Source organism: Mustela lutreola, chromosome 7, assembly GCF_030435805.1.
Source record: "Mustela lutreola isolate mMusLut2 chromosome 7, mMusLut2.pri, whole genome shotgun sequence".
Taxonomy (NCBI): Eukaryota; Metazoa; Chordata; class Mammalia; order Carnivora; family Mustelidae; genus Mustela; species Mustela lutreola.
The window spans coordinates 72,076,952-72,097,333 of NC_081296.1; the positions used below are offsets into that span (position 1 = coordinate 72,076,952).

At 36.0% G+C, this 20,382-nt stretch overlaps 1 pseudogene; it reads left to right on the top strand.

Annotated features, from left to right (window-relative positions):
• Positions 1 to 210: 210 nt before the first annotated feature.
• The window catches only part of LOC131837182 (nuclear ubiquitous casein and cyclin-dependent kinase substrate 1-like), a 131,183-nt pseudogene continuing 111,011 nt past the window's right edge, over positions 211 to 20,382 (top strand).

Genomic DNA, 20,382 nt, shown 5'->3' on the forward strand with positions numbered 1-20,382 from the left:
ACAAACACATTCTTGACACTGAAGACCACACTGTCCCGAGGAAGAGCTTCCCTCAAACTTCATCGTGCATTTCAACAGATTTTTCCTCAGTTGTAACATTGATGGTAACAAAAATGACCACAATGCCATGTTTGAGAACATAGTCTCACAGAGACGGTACCAACACCACCAATTTTGTAGACATCCTCAAACCCAAGGCTCGTCAGTTCGATGAACTGGTGGCAGAATGCAATCCAGAGTTTTAATCAGTATTGTCCCACTGGCATTGCCATATTTACTGGTGATTTTCCATCCCCTGAACCAAAGTATGTTTATACTTGGCTCCAGCATGATGTCACCATACCAACCAGAAACTGGCACAAATGCTACTGTGTCTGGGTTGCAGCCAGTTTTCTTAATGTGGGTGCTGACTTCCTTCATGATTTCTTCCTTATCTCTGGCTGAAGGGTGGCTCCATGGAATCCAGTTTGTTAATGACAACAATTAGTTCTTTCACAGCTAGTGTGTAAGCCAGAAAGGGATGCTTATAGGTTTGTTTTTGGATATACCTGCTTCAAATTCACCAACACAAGCCAGAACAATCAGGGCAGAAAATTTTAGGCACAGCCTGAGATGTGCCTAGAATTGTGTTTTTGATGAAGTACCTGTATCCTGGAGCATCCATGAGAGAAACATAATACTGGTCTCAAATTTCCACACGGAGTTATTAGTGGTGATCCCAGGCTCACATTCAGCTTTCAGTTTATCCGAGACCCAGGGATAGTGGAAGGAGGCCTCTCCCACGTCAGCAGCATCCTTCTCAAATTTTTCAATGTTTCTTTTTGTCAGTGTCCCCACGTTTGTAAATCAGATGGCCACAGTGGTCGACTTGCCTGGATCTACATGTCTAATGATGTTGATGTTAATGAGTCTTTTCTTTCCCTATTTTGGTTTAGATTTAGCAGTAGTTTTCATGATACGTGCGTTCTGGCAACAAACTCATTGCAAAAAATGCTACACTAAAATTATATATGGTGGATTTATTTCCCTCTTTTAATTAAGTTAGAAATGGCTGATTCTATTAAAAACATTTAATCATATTCTTAGTGTTGGCAATTTTATTTAGGGAACTTGTAATTATATAATTATAATGTATAATTCATAATTATTTCTTTTGTCATCAATTCCATGATGAATGTCTTTGATGCATCTTTGAATAATCTTTGACTGCATTTTTTTATTATTTCCTTATTATAGAATCTTGTCAAGTTCATTAGAATTCATTCTTGAAGGTGAGATGGCATGTATACTACAAGACTGCAGAATTTTCTGAAAATCAAGGTAAGTAGTCTGGTGTCTCTGAAGGAATAGAATTTGGCATAATGTTCTTCTGCCTCTAAGAGTCTATGATTCTATGATTGGCCACTCTTAGAAATTCTTTGTTAAAGGATTGTAATATTTTACATTTGTATATATGAGGTATATATAAACAAGCTTTAATGTGGATCCTATAGAAATTAATTAAAAAATTAAAGCATTATTAAATTTTGGATACATAATTAAGCTTAGTATTTTAATTGACATTTTCAGTATCATTCACTCAGGAAAAAATATCCAGAACACTGTCAGGGGTGGAAAGCAGAACTTGAATATGAGTTGATGTGGTTCAGTTAGAGTCTATAAACATAGCTGAATAGGGCCTAGATTATGAAGTAACAAAGTTAATAACACATTACACATCAAGCTCTAAAAGGCAAGCATTGGAAATATGAAGTGATTCTCCCAATATAGGTCATGGGGCTTTAGTCTTAACTACTATTGTGGTGAGATTAATTTTAATCCTGTTATTGATCTGGGATATAGAGAATTTGGATAGGGTCCAGAGGAAATGAGAATAAAAGTGAAAATGATTAGAGGGTTGATTGGAAAACACTGGACCCACTGGGATTATTGAGTTTGGAGTGGGTTAAGGAGAGACTTAATGACAGTTTCTGACTGTAGAGGTAACACTATGGTATGATTAACTATGTGTAATCAATTTCAACTTCTATCAAGGAAAAGGCACATTTACACAAATATGGGTTTGCTTTTGGTCATTGAGAAGATATAATAAGCTAGTGGACAGCTACAATTTGTTATCAACCCTAGGATCCATTGTAGCCAGGAGAAAGAGGCTCCTAGTTTTTAAGGAGAGGTCCCGTGGGATGGATGAAATTGCAGAACAGAACAGTGTGCAGACAGAAACTGATATAATTTCTTACCATTTTAGTTGGTGCTTATTTGCAATTGGTGAGGGGGCTATTGATTATGGCCCATTGTCCTCTTTGTTATTCTGTGCTTATTTTATACATTAACAGGATTTGGTTGGCATCAATTCCCTTTATGCAAATAACACCTGTAAGCTGCAACATGACACTTTTAGCTCATGTAATGTAAATTCAAAGTATATACATACATCTGTAAGTCACACTGATTTAGAAGGAAGGTCTGCTTTCCTTCAATATAACAAATTACTCCTTTGGAATATGTTAAGGACTTTTGGAAACTTATTTTGATCATTAGATAAAAAATCACTCCTTGGAAAATTAGTACCTTAAATTATATAATAAATTCAAGTAGGTGGATTACATGGATTTGAAATTTGGAATAGTGGTATTCTGCTTTCCTCATGAGGAATCTAGAATGGAGTATTGTATGGTTGAAGAATGCTGTTTACAGTGTTGGTTTTCTTAGTAGTCAGGGCCCTATTTTTTCTGGTTATTTAACTCAGGGCCAGGACAGCCCCTCATGTGATCCTTTATCTTTCCTTATTGCTTTCTGACTACAACCATAATCCTTCTACTCATCCTTTTCTTAGATTCTGCTTCTGTTTCTTTCCTCCTTCAAATTTTCATTCAACATGTCTACCAAATTTTTCTCTTGAATCAAAATAGTAAAATGTGATCTGCCTTCTCGTGATCTCTGTCAAATAAATAAATAAAATCTTTAAAATAAAAAAAAAATAGTAAAATGTTAAGACTTTGTATTTTGAGTCCCTAGACATGGGTTTGAAGGCAGCTCCATCTCTTTCTGAATTTGGAATTTTAGCCAAGTTTCTTAACCTCTCTGAGATGCAGTTCCCTCACATGTGAAATTAACATAAAAATATCTATAATGCAGAGGTACTTAGAGGATTAAATGCAGTAACATTTATAACAGGTTTACCCCATGTGGCACACATTAAAATGAAAAATTTCCACAGCTGTTATTTTCTATTTGATCACTTTCTTCAACTTTGAGACACTTGTGATCATTCAATAAACATTTATTGAGCATTTATTACATTACAGCTTTGTGCACAGTAGTGCACAATAGTTTGTTCTGGATAAAGAGTTAATAATAATGATAATGATACAAAATAGTTCTCTTATATTCATGGAGTTTACAGTAGATTATGATTCACCATTGATTTAATAAGAGCTTTGCAACAAAAAAACTACATTAAACTATGTATTCATTTTAAGGTACACCATGATTTCAGTGATATATAAAAGGGGAAAATGTATAGAAATTTTGCATAATTACTGTCTCACTCCAAATAAAAGCCTGAACAATTTCTGAATACTGGTCATCATCTTGAATTTTTCTTCGGTTATATTTGTTCTATTATCCAGCCAACCTATTTCCTTTCTGTTGTACTAATAGGCTCTACCCAGTCCTGTGGTTGTTGGTCAGGGGTACATTCAGGCTCTGAGTCTTTGTGGCCCATTGTTTTGTTAATGCTGTGGGATATGCCTGAAAATTCCAGTCCTGGTGATGTGCCACATTTAAGGAAACACAGTGAAAAGTAATTTCATACAGTTCCAGTATAATTTCTTGCTTCCTCTCTTGCCAATCCTTCATCCCCAGGGCTCCATATCTCCACACCCCATTCCTTCTATGTCTTTCAAACCGTTCAACCTCTCCAAAAGCTCTTTTTATATCACTCGCATTCTTAGCATTCTCCATAATACTCTTTCACCTCTGTGGTTAAAATAAGAGGAAGGAAATGCCAAGTAGGCAATGCCAGGATTTTTCCTAATTGGAGGCAAGAGGAAGGTGAAGCTATGAATTTTTATTCATAGTGAAGAGTTTCATTTCCGTTATGCAGTTACAATTTCTTGCTACTCTCACCTAAGGATTGAGCACCCTATTGGGCTAAGGGGTGAAGATGGGATCAGCTGAAAGTGTGGGGAACTGACAGATTTGGTTCCTGCAAATGCCTAAATCCTCTTGGGCATGTTTCTGTAACCTTGGCAATTGGGTGTCCTTTACTCTTTCCTATGTAGACGTTAGGGACAATCCTGGTCTTGCATAGGAGCAACATATAAACCCTATAGAAGTTGTTCTTTGGTTCAATACGAACTTAGTTTCACCATTGGTTCCTCTGATACTTGAGCCCTCTTTCTCTGGTAACACTGTCTGATATTCCAGGTACCACTGATTAAGGTCTAAGTGCCAATTCTTAAGGATTTTTCAGGACATTTAGGGTTAACACAGTAGCCATAAAACAAACAATCGTTCAATAACGTGCAAGGGTAGCAAAAAACCCAAGAATATTGATATTAAAAATATCCACAACTTACTATCATACTTTGACCTTGGCATTACAATTTTGCTATCTTGCAATTTATATTGATCTTTAGTTTTAGGATTTTTTTTTTTTTAAGTGGGGAATGCCAGCATATTGGATTTACCTTATTAGAGTAAGTACTGAGTTTTGGAGGAATTGGGGTTTTAGGCCTGGGACAGTAGGCTTTAGAGAATACTGCTTCAGATTTGTTTCATGTACCTTGAATCTTCCACGTCTAAAGGGAAGCTGCACAATATATAGTAAATCAGGACAATGATATTATTGGGTTAAATCACAACTTAATTATTCAGTTACTTGAGGCTACATAATCATTGAGCCATATCTTTTGATAATGTTCCCTTAGACTCTCTGGGAGTAACCAAATTTAGAATGATGTGCTGTCATGCAACTTCTAAGAAACATTTTGTGTGCCGTCCTTGGTGATTGGTTAGCAATGCCTCAGAGATTACTGCTTGTGTAAATTTCATTAATTATTTTACTTCAAACATGATGAAAGTATTTTTTAAAAATTTAGTTGAGATCTAAAACAAAATCAGATATAATTAGGGACTCAGAGCCACAGAGGATTTGTTTGAGGAGCAAAACTGTATTCATGGATTTATAAAGGGTATCTGAAGTTTATAATTGAGTTAAAATTATCAAGTATTTGTAAAGTTGCTGGATTTAAAATATGCTAAACATTTTTGTAGAGACTCTCAGACATTTGGTAGAAGAGACAGTTAGGTTTAAAGATAGCCAAACGTTGAAAATGGAAGCGCTAGTTATTCTATCGCTGTCACTCCAAGTCTCACTGCATAATTATGCTATAGTTGTTACATGCTCCCTAGAGGATCCAGTTCAGCAATGTACATCCTACCTCTAGGTTTTTTTCCCCCAGTCCCATAAGCCATGGGGGCTGTGGGTAGTCACCGATTTACTCATATTATCATGCTGCACATTTAGCCATAGCATTTGCATTGTATTGTTAAGGAGAGTGGATATTTCCTCATAGTTTGGGGTTTTCCAAGCTAACAAATATAATCATTTTTTCTCTCCAAAAACTATGTCTGCAATCTAGATAAATTATCAGCAGTTGCATAGTGATAACTGTATAATAAATTCATGGTTCAAATGAATGAATATGGTTATAGCCATGGTTAACTGAGACTGGTGTCAGAACCCATGCTTCCTCTCACTTACAATTTTTATAAATACATCAAAAAGCTGCACATTAAAATAACATATTAGAACCATGAGCCAATCTACAATGAATAGTGATAGTGTTTTAAGGACAAGACTATAAAAAAATAAAGACCCCCAAGTGCAATTGCATACTTTCTTATTAATCATCAATGTTAATAATTGTTGCTTAAAATAATTCTAGTTTAACCTCTTAAGTTGAGTAAGATTATTAACTCTCAAAATTTTATAAGAATAAAAAACCATTTTGTGAAGACATAGATCTGATACTTGGTGGCTTCTGCACGGTTTCTTTTTTACTCTTTTAATCATATCACTGTACAAATTGGTGTTCAGTTCTCTTATGTTCTTGCTTCTCAGGAGAAAGGATCCATGTAGATTTCCCAACTTGGATCCTCTACTTATGTCAAAGTATAAAGTAAGAGGAAACTTTAAGAAGGTCTCTTTTCCAAACAAGGTTACCTTCAGTCCCATGTCTTTCATCCCGTCCAGTTCCACATTCTTAAGAACTAATATTGCTGTGAAGTAAATATCCAAATTTAGATCTTTATTATTATTTTTTTAGATCTTTATTAGTAGTATTAGATTTCATTTTCCTTTTTTAGCCATTGTAGAAGATGCATTCTATTCTCTTCTTCATAGTATATTTTTATCAAGAAATGAATATGTTTTTCATATTTCAGGACCTACTTTAGATTCCACCTGTGTCTTAAAGATTTCCCTGATAATTCTAGCATGGCATACTCCCTTTTATGAAATTTTATGTTTATTATTTTCATTGTGCATTTAGGATCCTGACTACTAGAAGTACTTTGCTTTTTTATGAATCCTTGAATATGCATATGGAAGTTGAGTATTGAAAGGTGACTTTATGTTGAAAGGATGAGATATGCTTTTGTTTCCAGATTGTTAAATACATCATAAAATCTCATTACACCTTAAGTTTTAGAGACAATTTCCAATGATATATATTGAGACTTCCTTGACTTCTTTAATTTTACTCTTTTTAGGTGCAATTAAATATGTAGTTGATAAGCTAAGGCCCAGTTAACATTCATATTTCCTCAATTATATTAAAAATCGTATTAAAATTATGGAATGGCTGGTAACAGCATTTTCACTTCTATTGACAAACTAGTTTTACATCATATTGGTAGATACCCAAGATATAATAATTCATTCTTGACTTATTAAAGTCTAATACAAATTATTACTTTTATCCCAAATCTGATAATGTTTGAACCTCAGGACCTTTGAGCTCTATTTATTCTCTTAAGTAATTTTTGTTTAGGATTTTAGTTCTACATGTGTTTCAACCGATAAGGACATTATAATTTTGTATAATTACTATTCCTTCAAAATGGCCCAATAATATTTTTCTTTCTCTTCTGCTTTGTCAAGTTTTCAACTGGGATGAATTTTTATTTGCCTAAAATTCCTTTTAGATTTTCTTTTAGTGTGGGTCTTCTAGCAGAGAGAGAGAGAGAGAGAAAGAAAGCAAAGCAAAGCAAAGCAAAGAAAAGAATCGAATCCCTTGGATTTTCATCTAAAAATGACTTTATTTTACCTTAATTTTTGAAAGAAACTTTTCATTGGATATAGAATTTTAAGTTGGCAGTTATTTTCTCTTAGCACTCGAAAGTGTTTATTCTATTGTTCCTGGTGTGCACCAGTTCTGTCGAGAACTTAGTCACCATTCTTACAGTTACTACTTCAAAAGTAATGTTTTTAAAAAAAATCCCTGTCACTTCTTCAGACTTCCTTTTTGTCCTTGATATTTTGCATTGTTACTATGATGTGCCTAGATATGGTTTTCTTTGTGTTTTTCCTCCTTTGAATTGAGTTTTTCCTCATTGGAATTCTTTGGGTCGATGTCTTTTATCAGGTTTAGAAAATATTCAGCCATTGTCTCTTCAAATATTGTTTCTGCCTTATTCTTTCACTTTTTTTCCTTCTGGGACTCCAACTATAAGTGTGTCTGGCATGTTCCCATGCATCTATTTTACTTATCCAATGTATTTCACTTTACTAATCCTGCTGCCTCCAATCTGCTCTATTTAACATAGATGTATATCCATCTAATATAGTTATTACATTCAGATACATATATTTAAATTTTTTAAGTTCCATAATATCCATTCAGTTATTTCTATAGATGCCAGTTTTATGCTGAACCCCTTGATCTTTTCATTTATTATGTGTACCTTGTCCCCTTTTTTTTTTGAACATATGAGTCAGAGTTATTTTTATGTCTTTGTGTGTTAACTCCAAAGCTAGAGTGTATGTGGATCTGTTTATGATTTTGATGTTATTTGTCTGCTTTTTCTGTATTTCCTATGTTTTTCCAATTTTTAAAAAATTGTGTGCTGGACATTGTGTACTAAAGGGCCTTAGAAAATCTGGGGACGTTATATTGCACCAGTGATGGTTTTTCCCCTTCCTGTATTCCACACAGGATGAACAGAAGATCATGTCAATTTAACAAGAAACTGAGTTGGGTCAAAACTTGGTTGCAGGATTAGAAAGACTCAGACTGCTTCTTGTTCATCCTCTTCTCTAGGCATGTCCCTCATGGAATATGTATTAAGTATCTTTCCTGTAGGTCTTCTCAGTCCTGGAGACCTTCAGGAATGTAGATTTGCCTTTCAGAGATTCTCAACCAAGTTTTTTAGGTTTCTGCACAATGACACTTCAAATATGGTAAATGTCTTTAGAGACAGACCAGTGGGATTTTGCAACAAAGCTAAGCACCAGGCAGTGGCAGCAGATTTCAGTCTCTCTTCTAGAAAATATGGCCCAGCTAACCAGACTTCCACAGTGGAATTCAGCAGTGGGACTTAGCAAATATTTTTATGGGTAAACTGGATGATTTTCAAATTTTTAGTATGTTCTTCAACTCACAGAAACATTCAGAATGTCATTTCACCAAATATCTAGGTACCCTGTAAGCTAGTCAAGTTGACACATATAATTAACCATCATACTGTTATTAAATTTATGACACTATATTTTACTACTAATGATTTTTATATTATATACATATGTGGTATGTAATTTATTAAACATCATTTTATGTGAACTACTTCATTTGGCATCCCAGTCCATCCTGTATGTTGTATGTGCTCAATTCATATTTGTTAATAATGAAAAATGTCCACTTCAAATACCAACTGTTTTATGTAGAAATAAGAACACATTTTAGAATTATTCTGCCTGTGTTAAAATCCTATTTCTGTCACAATTAGCTGTGTGTTTTGGGGTATCAATTACCTTATCTATAAAATGATGAAAATAATAACTATCTCATTAGGTTGCTGTGAAGACTAAATAAGATAATGACTAACCAGTGGCTGACAGACACTCAGTCATATGTATAAAGTACATAAAAATCTTTAAATCATCATAATCATTGTTGTTGTTGTTGTAGTCATTTCTAATTTTGAGCCATATTTCTCATTCCAATGAGATGTGCTTTGCTACTTTTAAACTTCTTAGCCATATTCATACACTTCTCTGCTGGCTTTAACTTAGCCTGAAATTATAGCTCTTTGGATATATGATTTATCACTGAATATCTAATTTTAAGATTTTTTGTTTTCTTGACCAGGGATTGTGCAATACTAATCATCATCATCACCACTGTCATCATCATCATCGTCATTATTTGTAGTAGGTAATACATAGCAAGCACCAATTGTTGAATAAATGAGTGCATAGAAATGAAATCACACTTTCTATATATACTGTATTTGGCATCTGAATTGATGTCTGTTTTAATTTTATTCAGAGTGATATTACTATGGTAATTATACAGGACCAAAAAGAGAGATAAAAGGTTGACTTAATACTTAAATGATTTATTAATGCCTATGAAAGCCAAATACCCACATGTAATATAATAGGAGGATAAGTTTTTTGTTAGTTCAAATAAAGAAGAGTGATGGAGAATTGAATTACCACCAGAAACACAGCAATTTTGGCTTAACAAACTCAACAGAATCTGTGTCATGGTAGTCAATACTATACCTGGGTTTTTTAAAAAAAATATTTTATTGTTTTATAAACATATAATGTATTATTAGCCTCAGGGGAACAGGTCTGTGACTATATCTGGGTTTTGAATGGAGATTCATTTTTAGCAAAACTGTATTAACCATCATATTAAATTCTGTTAATTTAACTGTTACTGGTTCATTGTTTGTATTTATTTTATAGACTGTTTTGTTTTTTAAGTTGTACACAATTTAGTAAGTGTAAGAATATATATTTAAGTTCAGAGCTTTAACATGTATCAATATTTAAGTAACATAATAATAAAATGATCTCCCATTTGGAGTTTATAACACTTGTTCTCCTTTAAATGGAGACCATGTCTTACTCAAATTTTGTAAGCACCATATGACCCAAGTACTTATTCAATAGGACTCCATCTGAGCACAGCTTGTTAGCCTATAGACTTGGATGTACATGCCCTCAGAAGCATCACAGCAACATAGCAAAGCCCAATATATCAGAGTTAATCTGTGATGCAGGCATCAGTCCAGCTGGTACATTCTATTGCTGTGAGCTCTTCACTCTGTAAGTGGTGATTTATTTGGCATTCAGATTAAGATCTTGTGTGGAAATAACAAAATAGACTCAAGCCCTGTGCTGCCCAATTCTCCTAAGAGTCACCATGTGAAGATGCAGCCTTGGGCCTGAGATATTTGGTAATTGCCTGTTTCTCTACCCCTGCTACATTTGTATAAACTCTGTTGAATAAAAAATGAGTCACTTCTTTTATTTCTTCTACTCCAACAACTAAGTCTCATAATTAGAATTTTCAGCTTCTTTTAATACATTTAATTATCTGCTGATTCAAGCATCTTCAGGTCAAATGCATTTAGAAAACAGCTAATTATGCCCTTTCCCATGGGTGGAAAAATCTTTAAATTTAATTAAAAGACCTTAACTCAACTCCTTCACATTAGGGTCTACTTCCCAATGGATTTCCTACAGGGTGACTTAAAGAATCAAGCTCAGTATTAAAATTAGAAGCAGCTATTACTTATTTCTTCTTTGAAACAAAATTATTTTTGGTTGAAGGATACTTTGATCATTAATTTCATTCTTTAAGTTTCGCCTCTGTATTCACTCATAAAAGCATAGATTGAGAAACTTGCTTGACAGTTTTCAGGTTGTTTATTTTCTGTATCTTGTGCCAGTAAAGCACCTTAAACACAGACTACTGTTTCTCAGCCTCAAAATTCTCTTTGGCATACTAATCAACACATAAGCAAAGGTGGCAGAAAAAAAAAAAATCTTAAAAGAAGAAAAATGTTAAGCACCAGATCTGAGCCAAGCAAAGTTCAAATATACAGGATGTTCTGACTTTTATGAGAGAAAGCCACAAATATATTTTTCTATTTCCCTTTTCTAAATTGGAAAATTGGAATAGAGAGCTATCTTGGTTTAGTATCTTCTAGGAAAGCATAAAAATCAAGGCAAATCATGTTTTTTTTCTTTAGTTTCATGAATTTTACTTTTTTTCCCTTGACTTAGTACAAACTTGTTTTTTTATTAAAAATTGGCTTTACATGAAAGGAGAAATCCAGATGTTGAAAGCAAGAAAGCAATCTGGAAAGAAATTATGCATTATCCTTACTTGCGTTTCTTCCTCTCATCCGTTTCCTCTCTATCCCTCCCGTGCTCCATTTTTCCTCCCTCTCTTCCTTTTCTTCTCTTCTCTTCTCCCTTCTCCTTCCCTTACTCCTTTTTTCCACTTTTCTTCTTGTTTGGCTTAGTACTTCTAGAAGACACTTAATTATGCTCACAACATATTGATACCTTAAGGAGCCTATGATAAGCCAAACCTACTTCCACTCCCATTCCTTGCTTGTCTGAATCAGAGTCATAGGAAAGTAATTAAGGATACTAATTGCTCTTACTTGTTTGACAGACAGGCATTGGGGAATCACTGGAAATTTTTAAACAGAGAAATGGGATCCAGGGAAGTGATTTTTTAGGAAGAATTATCTATCAATGATGGACAGGAAGACCTAGCATTAAGGAGTGGTATACTCATTCATAGGCAGAAAGTGTCGAGGATTTTGAATACCCCAAAACTGTGAAAATGGAAACGACTTCATACTGAAAGACATTTAGGAAGAATAATTAACCAGTGATAGGTTAGATATAGAAAATAAAGAATAGAGGTGAGCCAAAGATTGTCTGCTTTTAAGCCTGAATAAGGAAAATGGAAGTGTTATAAATGGGAGCTGATCATAAGAGCTGACTGGGTGAAGAAGGTAAATTCAGTTTTAGGCATGTTGCCATTGAATGCTATGAAGCTACTTCTAGGTGGAAATGACCAAATAAATTGGGGAAATTTGGAGAAAGTATAAAAATTGAGAGAGAGAAACAACACTTCAAGGACTTGCTGATATAAATTGCCTGAACCTCTTGTTACCTTACCCATTAGTTTATCTGCATGCATACTAAAACCTTATTCATTTTCCTTTGTGTTATTGGAAAAGAATAATTTTAACACAGAAATATGCTATTTATAATTCCTTACGTGTTTCCTAAGTCAAGTTAATCCTAGTAACCAGAGGATTTTTTTTTGCAAACTTATAGGTTTAATAAAACTTATAGGTTTTATTAAAGGGTTTGAGGATACGTGTTTGGAGGAAGAAAACATAGGAATAAGAGACGGTATGTGCTATAGAGAGGCCAGGAGGGAAGGAAGGTGTATAGGACTGTGGCCTGGGGAGCTATGAAGCTCTGGAAGCTATTGTGTTACAGAGCAGTAATCACAGCATGGCAAGTAGGGGACCTTGGGGCTAGACACAGAAATATCTAACGATAAAATTTTTGGTGAAGTGCTACATATGTGTTATGATACAACTATTTCATGTGTACCCCTAGAACACCTATGGATCTTGAATATATATTTACCCCCATGTGATGTAGAATTTTTTTTTTTTTTTGTATGAGTAAACAGGTATTAAGAATCCTGCTCTATGATTATGATAGAATGGGAAACATGCTATACAGGGGATCAATCCATGTGGTTGATATTTGCGTTTGTATGAAGGTGTAGAGGGGTGTGTGTGTGTGTGTGTGTGTGTGTGTATGTTTGTGTTTGTGTGTGTGTGAGAGACAGAGGGAGAGGGAAAGAGAAAGAATGAATTGGGAAATGAGTGTCCAGAGGAGCCATTTATTAAGGAGGGTGGGTTGCTGTCAATGTTGTTCAGGAGAAGTTGGAGATACTAGATGGGGAGTCTAGGAGGTAAAGTTGGCCTCTTTAGCAATGGTAAGTGCAAATCCAGTGGTATAGAATGAACATGCTAAAGAACAGTTGAAGTAATTGACGTAGACTTCCATGAACTCAAGAGAATTCTATGAAGCCACCCTACCACGTTGCTGGGCTTTTATTGAAAACAAATTTTGCATGAAGTAAAGGAGAGCCTTAAGAACCAGAAAAAGACTGTTTTCTCATCAGCCAAGAACTTTAGCCTTAGGTTAATGGAAAATGTACTAAAAATAGGAGAGAAGAACCTGAAAGTTTCGGCTCTGCTAGAGTTTCTTTCCTAATGTGAAAGAGTCTGAGAAATAGATAAACCTCCAGGGCAAACCTGGGACCTCTGTTACTCACACTTTAACAAAATGTGGTTCAAATCAAGATATTCCCGCACATTTTAAGATTCCTAGCTATGCTTTGTAGTATTGGTCCCTGTAGATAATAAAAATTTAAAATAGAAGAGGTGAGACTCTGCACTGAGAGTATAATCTTTTTGAAAACAAATATATATGTTCCTATGGTGGTCACAAATACCTAGATGTTACCTAAGTCGCAAAGGGACCCAGCAGGGAAGTTGCTGCCTAGGGGAACCTGAGGACTACAGCCAGGTCTATGCAGCAGAAAGTAGAGAGAGAACTGAAAACCAATAAGTGTTTTGAGACATTTCTGATAGCTAAGCCAGACCCAGAAAAGCCCATAGTATTTCAAAGAGACACTGAGGTTTGAGGCCTACCAACCTAGGTTAGCCTGGCTTCCGTCTGGGAGAAGATGACAGAGGGCGGGATTAGAGAAGCCATCATGCTCACTGCCTAAGCATGTCAAGTGCTCTTACACCTCTTCATGGCTGGTCCCTCAACCTGGGATTTCCCTTCTCCTTTTAACCACCTCTGGGATAACTTAATGCTGACATATTTTGAATGGGGCATCCTGGGGAAAAAGCTCCCTAACGAAAGGGGAATAACTGTCAGAGAAGACTTCAGTACTATTACCATGTATAATGCCTAATTTTTGAGGCAGAGCACGACTCTTGACAACTGTATGAGGTCAGTGCCTTTATCCTCATTTCGGTAATGAAAAATAACTTGCCAAAAGTCACACAGTTGTAATTGGCAATGTCAGTATTTTAATCCAAACCTCTGTTTTAAGCAATTTGTTCTTGACCATTATGCTCTTAGGAAACCCCATCTCTTCTCAAATATGTTGGTGAATATATGAAATAAGAAATGTTTAAACTAATCACAATCATATTGGCCAGTTTGGGCCTTCTCTCACTTGGCTCATGCTGCTGGAAACACAATGCATGGCCTAGCTGGGTGTTCAGAGAGGCTGGAGGCGGCAGCGAATAGTGATGGTTTTATTATCTCACCAGACATTTAACAGTTTTTCATTCTCTCAATCAAATCATTCCAAATGTTCTACCCTATATTTAAGCTACAATTCAAGTCAGTTTATCATCCAAGAGTTTTTGTAATTTGATTTTTTCCTTATTAATCCAAATTTATTCAGTTCATTCCAAAATCCACACATATTTATGGAGAGCTCTAAGTGTGCCAGGCACTTTAGTTGGGAGGAGAAACAAAGATGAAATAAACACATTTCTCCAGCATCCCACAGACTTGTTTACATTGACAGGTAATATTCTAAACACTATATTGAAGGTATGTTCCAAGTACGATCAAAACAGAGACGAAAATGATACATTTCCTGAAAATGTGAGTTTATAAAGAATGTGAAATTTGAACTAGGTATTGAAATATGAGCAAAAGTTTACTGGACAGAGAAAAAGTAGAAGGCTATTTCAAGGAGCAGCAGAACAAAGCATTAGAGTATAAAGTAGTATAGTGTTTCCGAATAACGGCAAGGAGCTCAGTGAAGGACTAACCCATTATGTATGTGAAGGAGAATAACAGAAGGCTTGAAATGCAGCATGGGGCCATATTAAAGTGAAGGTTTGAAGGTTCTTACATGCCATGTTAAGGATTAAGCAATAATTGCGGGTTCTGGGTGTTTTTTAATTGACTTTGTTTTTTTAACATTTACTCTCAGGTGTGTGCATAACAAAAAATCAGGAGTTTTAATTTGTCTAAGTCCAAGATCACTTGGGAAAAAAATGTGGGTTTTTGTTTTGTTTTGTGGAAAGTGTTAGGCTAAGCACCAAGGGACATCCAAAAGAAGCACAGATTCACTGTCTGAGTGGCAGACAAAATAACTCCTGAAGAATCTTAGAGAACAAACTGATCTGACTGTGGCAGGGAAAGAATGCTTTCTTTATTCTGCTGGAAGTGGTCTTTGCACCACCCTGATCCTGTAGAACCCCTCTTACCCATCCACTCTGTGCCTCTCTATAGAGCAATCCACATAGCAGTCAGGGCCAAAAAGAAAGTCTCTTCTCTCTGTTTCCTAAGATGATTAATTTTGCATGTCTTTAAACTTGAGATGAGTACTTATGATTTTATCTCTCAGGTTTTCTGGGAGGAAAAAACTAAATTAAATTTTGACTTCTGGGTAGGGAAATAATTCTGTTTTTAAAAAGTCCACTCTTGGGGCACCTGGGTGGCTCAGTGGGTTGAGCCGCTGCCTTCGGCTCAGGTCATGATCTCAGGGTCCTGGGGTCGAGTCCCGCATCGGGCTCTCTGCTCAGCAGGGAGCCTGCTTCCCCTCTCTCTCTCTGTCTGCCTCTCCGTCTACTTGTGATTTCTCTCTATCAAATAAATAAAATCTTAAAAAAAAAAAAAAAAAAAAAAAAAAAAAAAAAAAAAAAAAAAAAAAAAAAAAAAAAAAAAAAAAAAAGTCCACTCTTACAGGGAGCATAAAGATGAATTGAAGAGAAAGGACACTTCCTCCTTTTCCTTGTACAGTATTTTAATCCAGCCATAATCTTCTCCTTCACTGTACTCCAACACACCATGCCAGTCCCTGCCTCCAGCCCAGTCCTCTTCTCATGTTGTTCATTCTGACTGCTTACAGAAGAGAACTTCTCCCTCTTCCCTTCCAAATCCAATACTCTCTCTCCTTCAAGCACAAACAAGTCCTGACTCCTCATTGAGGGGTATTACGTCAGATTCTTCAGCAGCAAGTCCCATGACAAGGATTCCCAAGCAAGTAGTTTACTAAAGAAGTGTGGAGAGTATGGGGAAGCAGGACAAAAAAAGGAAGAAGCCAAACAAGAGTTCAAGCTTCAGTTCGATTCTCCGGGGAATTCTGGAGTACAAACTATACCTCAAGTTTGTAAGTTTGTTCTGTCTCCAGGAGGCTAGACTTTCATACTTTTACACCAGTCAATCATTGGCTCTTGGCTTCTTCCAGAGAGAAGGTGTCGGCAGTGTAAAAACAGTGGGAAATTCTGCAGGCAAAGCTGCCCCAGTAGGCCAAGGCTGGTCCTCCAAAGACAGAGGCAGGTGGAAACTATTAGAAGTAAAACACACAGAATCTGGAGTCTGGATCTTGGATGTCTAGGCAGAATTTCAAACCAGTTCACCTTGAGATTGCTTCATATCTGAAGAACCAACCAAAGACCAAGGAAGATCCCCACAGTATGAGCATCTGCATAAGTGGGTCTGGAAGACTATTTCACTCGTAGTATGAGTCCTACACTATTCGTTAGTCTGTAACACTCTAGAGTTCAAGAGTGTGAGGTAATGCATCCATCAATCCAAATGTAAAACCAGAGGCACAGAGACTAATTTAGTCAGCTGATGACAAAGCATCAAGAGACCCTTGGTGACTCCAAATGCAGTTTGCCAGCATGGAACCCATTCAAATGTAATAGTTCTCCCAGGTTAATGCATGGAAACTGGCTCTATAAGAACATTTTAAAATGAAAAGTATAGTAGAAAATTGTCGGCCATTTGAAGAGACAGTAGGACGTTCCTGCTTTTGTTTCTCTATTTTTCAAAGATGGATAGCAATCTAAGACATTTACATGTAGAAAGAAGTCTGGGAAATTGCTTAACTAAAACACCTTTCAGCTTAGGCTGGTAGGAACAAAGTGATGTTCAAATTTTGAATCCAAATCCAAAATGAATACATTGTATTTATACATGTATTTCCTCCTTTACATCACTTTTACCTTCTTTTTTTTTTTTTTTTTTTTTTTGAGGGGAAAGAAAAAAGCTTAGAGAAAAGTGTGTGGCTAATACATATAATTTCCCTTTTGTCTGCTGTCAAGATTAAAGAAGTAACAATTAACAGCTTTCTTTTTGTGAAACAAAAAACTGATCAATGGGCCACCTAGGCATTTGTTGTTCGCTGCAGTGCAGAAGAGTAAGTCAGTCTATATGCCATAGCCCAACTCCATTCACATTCCCTTCTAACCTTGTCTTCTTACCTTAACCTCTTCTGAGCTAGAGATCTGTAAGGCTGCCTTCTAAGTGCATATCCAAGTTTTTCTGATTGTGATACCGAGGAAGGGCTCCTACAGCCATTAGATATTTTGGATGAAATGTGCTTAATTATTAATCATTAAACTTAAAAGACAAGGAAATCCTGAATGTAAATATCAGCTCACAATAATCCAACTCACAATAATCTATAATTTCTTAACTTTCTTTTCATTCTGTTACTATCATGAATTCCTGTATTTTTTTTTAATTTTTTTATTTTTTATAAACATATATTTTTATCCCCAGGGGTACAGGTCTGTGAATCACCAGGTTTACACACTTCACAGCACTCACCAAAGCACATACCCTCCCCAATGTCCATAATCCCAACCCCTTCTCCCAAACCCCCTCCCCCCGGCAACCCTCAGTTTGTTTTGTGAGATTAAGAGTCACTTATGGTTTGTCTCCCTCCCAATCCCATCTTTTTTCATTTATTCTTCTTCTACCCACTTAAGCCTCCATGTTGCATCACCACTTCCTCATATCAGGGAGATTGATCTTCCTGTATTTTTTAAGTTATTTTACTTCTCTGAAAATATCTGAATTAAGGTTGAAATATAATGGGTTTTAGATACCAGCTATGTTTACTCTGAATGCTACACAGTTTGGAGTCAATCCCTGTTCTTTAGTTGATGGAGCTTATAGTCTGAATAATTAGTAAGAATTCTCAGTGTTGGCAAACACTAGGAAACACTTAGGCAGCTGAAAGTATAATGAAGGTAACTAACTATCTTAATACCAGATAGGGGGGAAAAACCATTATGAATAGGTAAGTTTTCTTTTCTTTCTTTCTTTTTCTTTTTTTTTTTTTTTTTAAGATTTTATTTATTTATTTGACAGACAGAGATCACAAGTAGGCAAGAGAGGCAGGCAGGGAGAGAGAGGAGGAAGCAGGCTCTCTGCGGAGCTGAGAGCCCGATGTGGGGCTCGATCCCAGGATCCTGAGATCATGACCTGAGCCAAAGGCAGAGGCTTAACCACTGAGCCACCCAGGTGCCCCCAAGTTTTCTTTTCTTAATAAAAGTCTAACATGAAACGATTATCTAAAAAAATAGCAGTATTCCCATTTATAATATTTATTACTTCCATTTATAATTTTATAATATTCTAGTAATAATATTTGCTATTAAGATCATATTAGTATCTTAATGCTATTCTATTTTTAATGTATTTGTTATTATGTTTAACTACTTGATCTCATTGCTTTTAGGGCAAAAACATTTCTCACAACCACATCTCTCCATTTATTCACACAACAAGTATTTATTGAGCACTCCTGCCTTCTAGGTCCAAGGTTATGCACTCTGGACTCAGTGATAAGAGGCAGAGAGTCCTTCCTCTTAATTTGTTCACAATCTAGTTGACTGTGACAGTCAGGACTCTTAGTTAAAAGCTACAGAAGTTATGCTACCTGAGTTAAGCAAGAATAGAATTTCCTGAGAGGACATGAAGTACCTCAGAAAAGTCACCCAGAAAGCAAGAGAATCAGATTCGAGTCTACATAGTCAGAAACAACATCCAAAATGACAGCGCAGTAGAAGCAGTAAAGGCATCTGTGTTGTAGGCACAAGCATTAGACCCTGCAGCTGGCCCCAGAGGCTGCCACTTTCACCTCTGCCCTGTTGCCTACTCCAGAAAACCCCATCTTCCTGCAGTGGCTGTCATCACCCAGAAGACTTCCTCTTAACCTCTGCCTCTTTGCATTAGTAGTCTTGGTTTAAAAGTTCCTGTGGGTCTGTAAAGTGGTGAGGCTAGGTCAGGTGCCCAAGCCTAGGTTAAAAAAGAAGCCAGGAAAGGGAATTTCTAACATTTCCAGCTTCTGTAGTGAAATTCTCCAAATTAAAGAATATAGTATGGGCACATAGGACAACCACAGTGACCAATGCTCTCTAGAGTCCCTACTTTTGGTTACCTCAAATTAATGTGTACTCTTCTTTCCTTACTTACACAGCCTATTCTAATAATGTGTGTGTGTATAAGGAAATGAGCTTACATGATTTACTGGCAAGGGAATGATGTCAATATCACACAGAAGTTGTGTTGGTCCATTTGGTCCATCAAGTAACAACTAGTGAATGCTTACACAGCTGACAGTAAGCTGAGGAGGAATGCAGTTCTGCATACAGTGTCCATTCCCACTCTGCTTCCTGTTTTATTTTGGACATGGGCTCTGCTCAACAAGTGCTCATTGTGTGACTCTACCCAATCTTTGCGTATTTTGCCTCTACCTCCATAGCTTAGCAGCCTCAACTCTTTTTTAAATATACAACCCACTTAAAAAATAAAGCTCAAGATACTCTGTAGTATATATTAGGAATTTTAACATCTTAAAAAAGCTCAGCCAGAACAGTTATTGTACTTGTTATTGTTCTGGTTACAAAGTTGCATGGATTTTGAGTGTTTGTCTCAACCTACTTTTTCTGATAAGCCCTGTAATTACTTGTAAATGATTTTCTAGGACATGAGTTTTCCAGGAACATTTAGACCAGTATTGTAGAAACTAAAGTTTAAGAAAAAGTGCTTTCATTAACATGATGCAAAAATCTCTTATAGTACCACAAGCACTCTTACCTCCTTCCCAAGAGGAGTTAAACTCACAGGTTTTTGTGCTGGTAAAAATCCCTTTAGTTCTGTCATAAGACCTGCTGTAATATATGGGCTAGAGTGGAAGGCTCATCACCCAGCATAGTTATACAAGATAGTGGGGAAAGGGAGATAAATATAAGGATAAATACATTAAAATTTATAATTGCATAAACCACAGAACAAAAAAGAAGTATGGGTAAGAGCCATGGTTTTTATCTCTGAAGCTGGTTTAGAGGCAATAACTGGTCATGATTTCCCTCTTTTAGCAACAATTCTGTGTGCCTTTTGCTTTCAGCCACCACCTCTCTTGATTAGGGTTCTCTGATCGAGCTGTTATCACTGAAGGATCTGGATGCTTTATG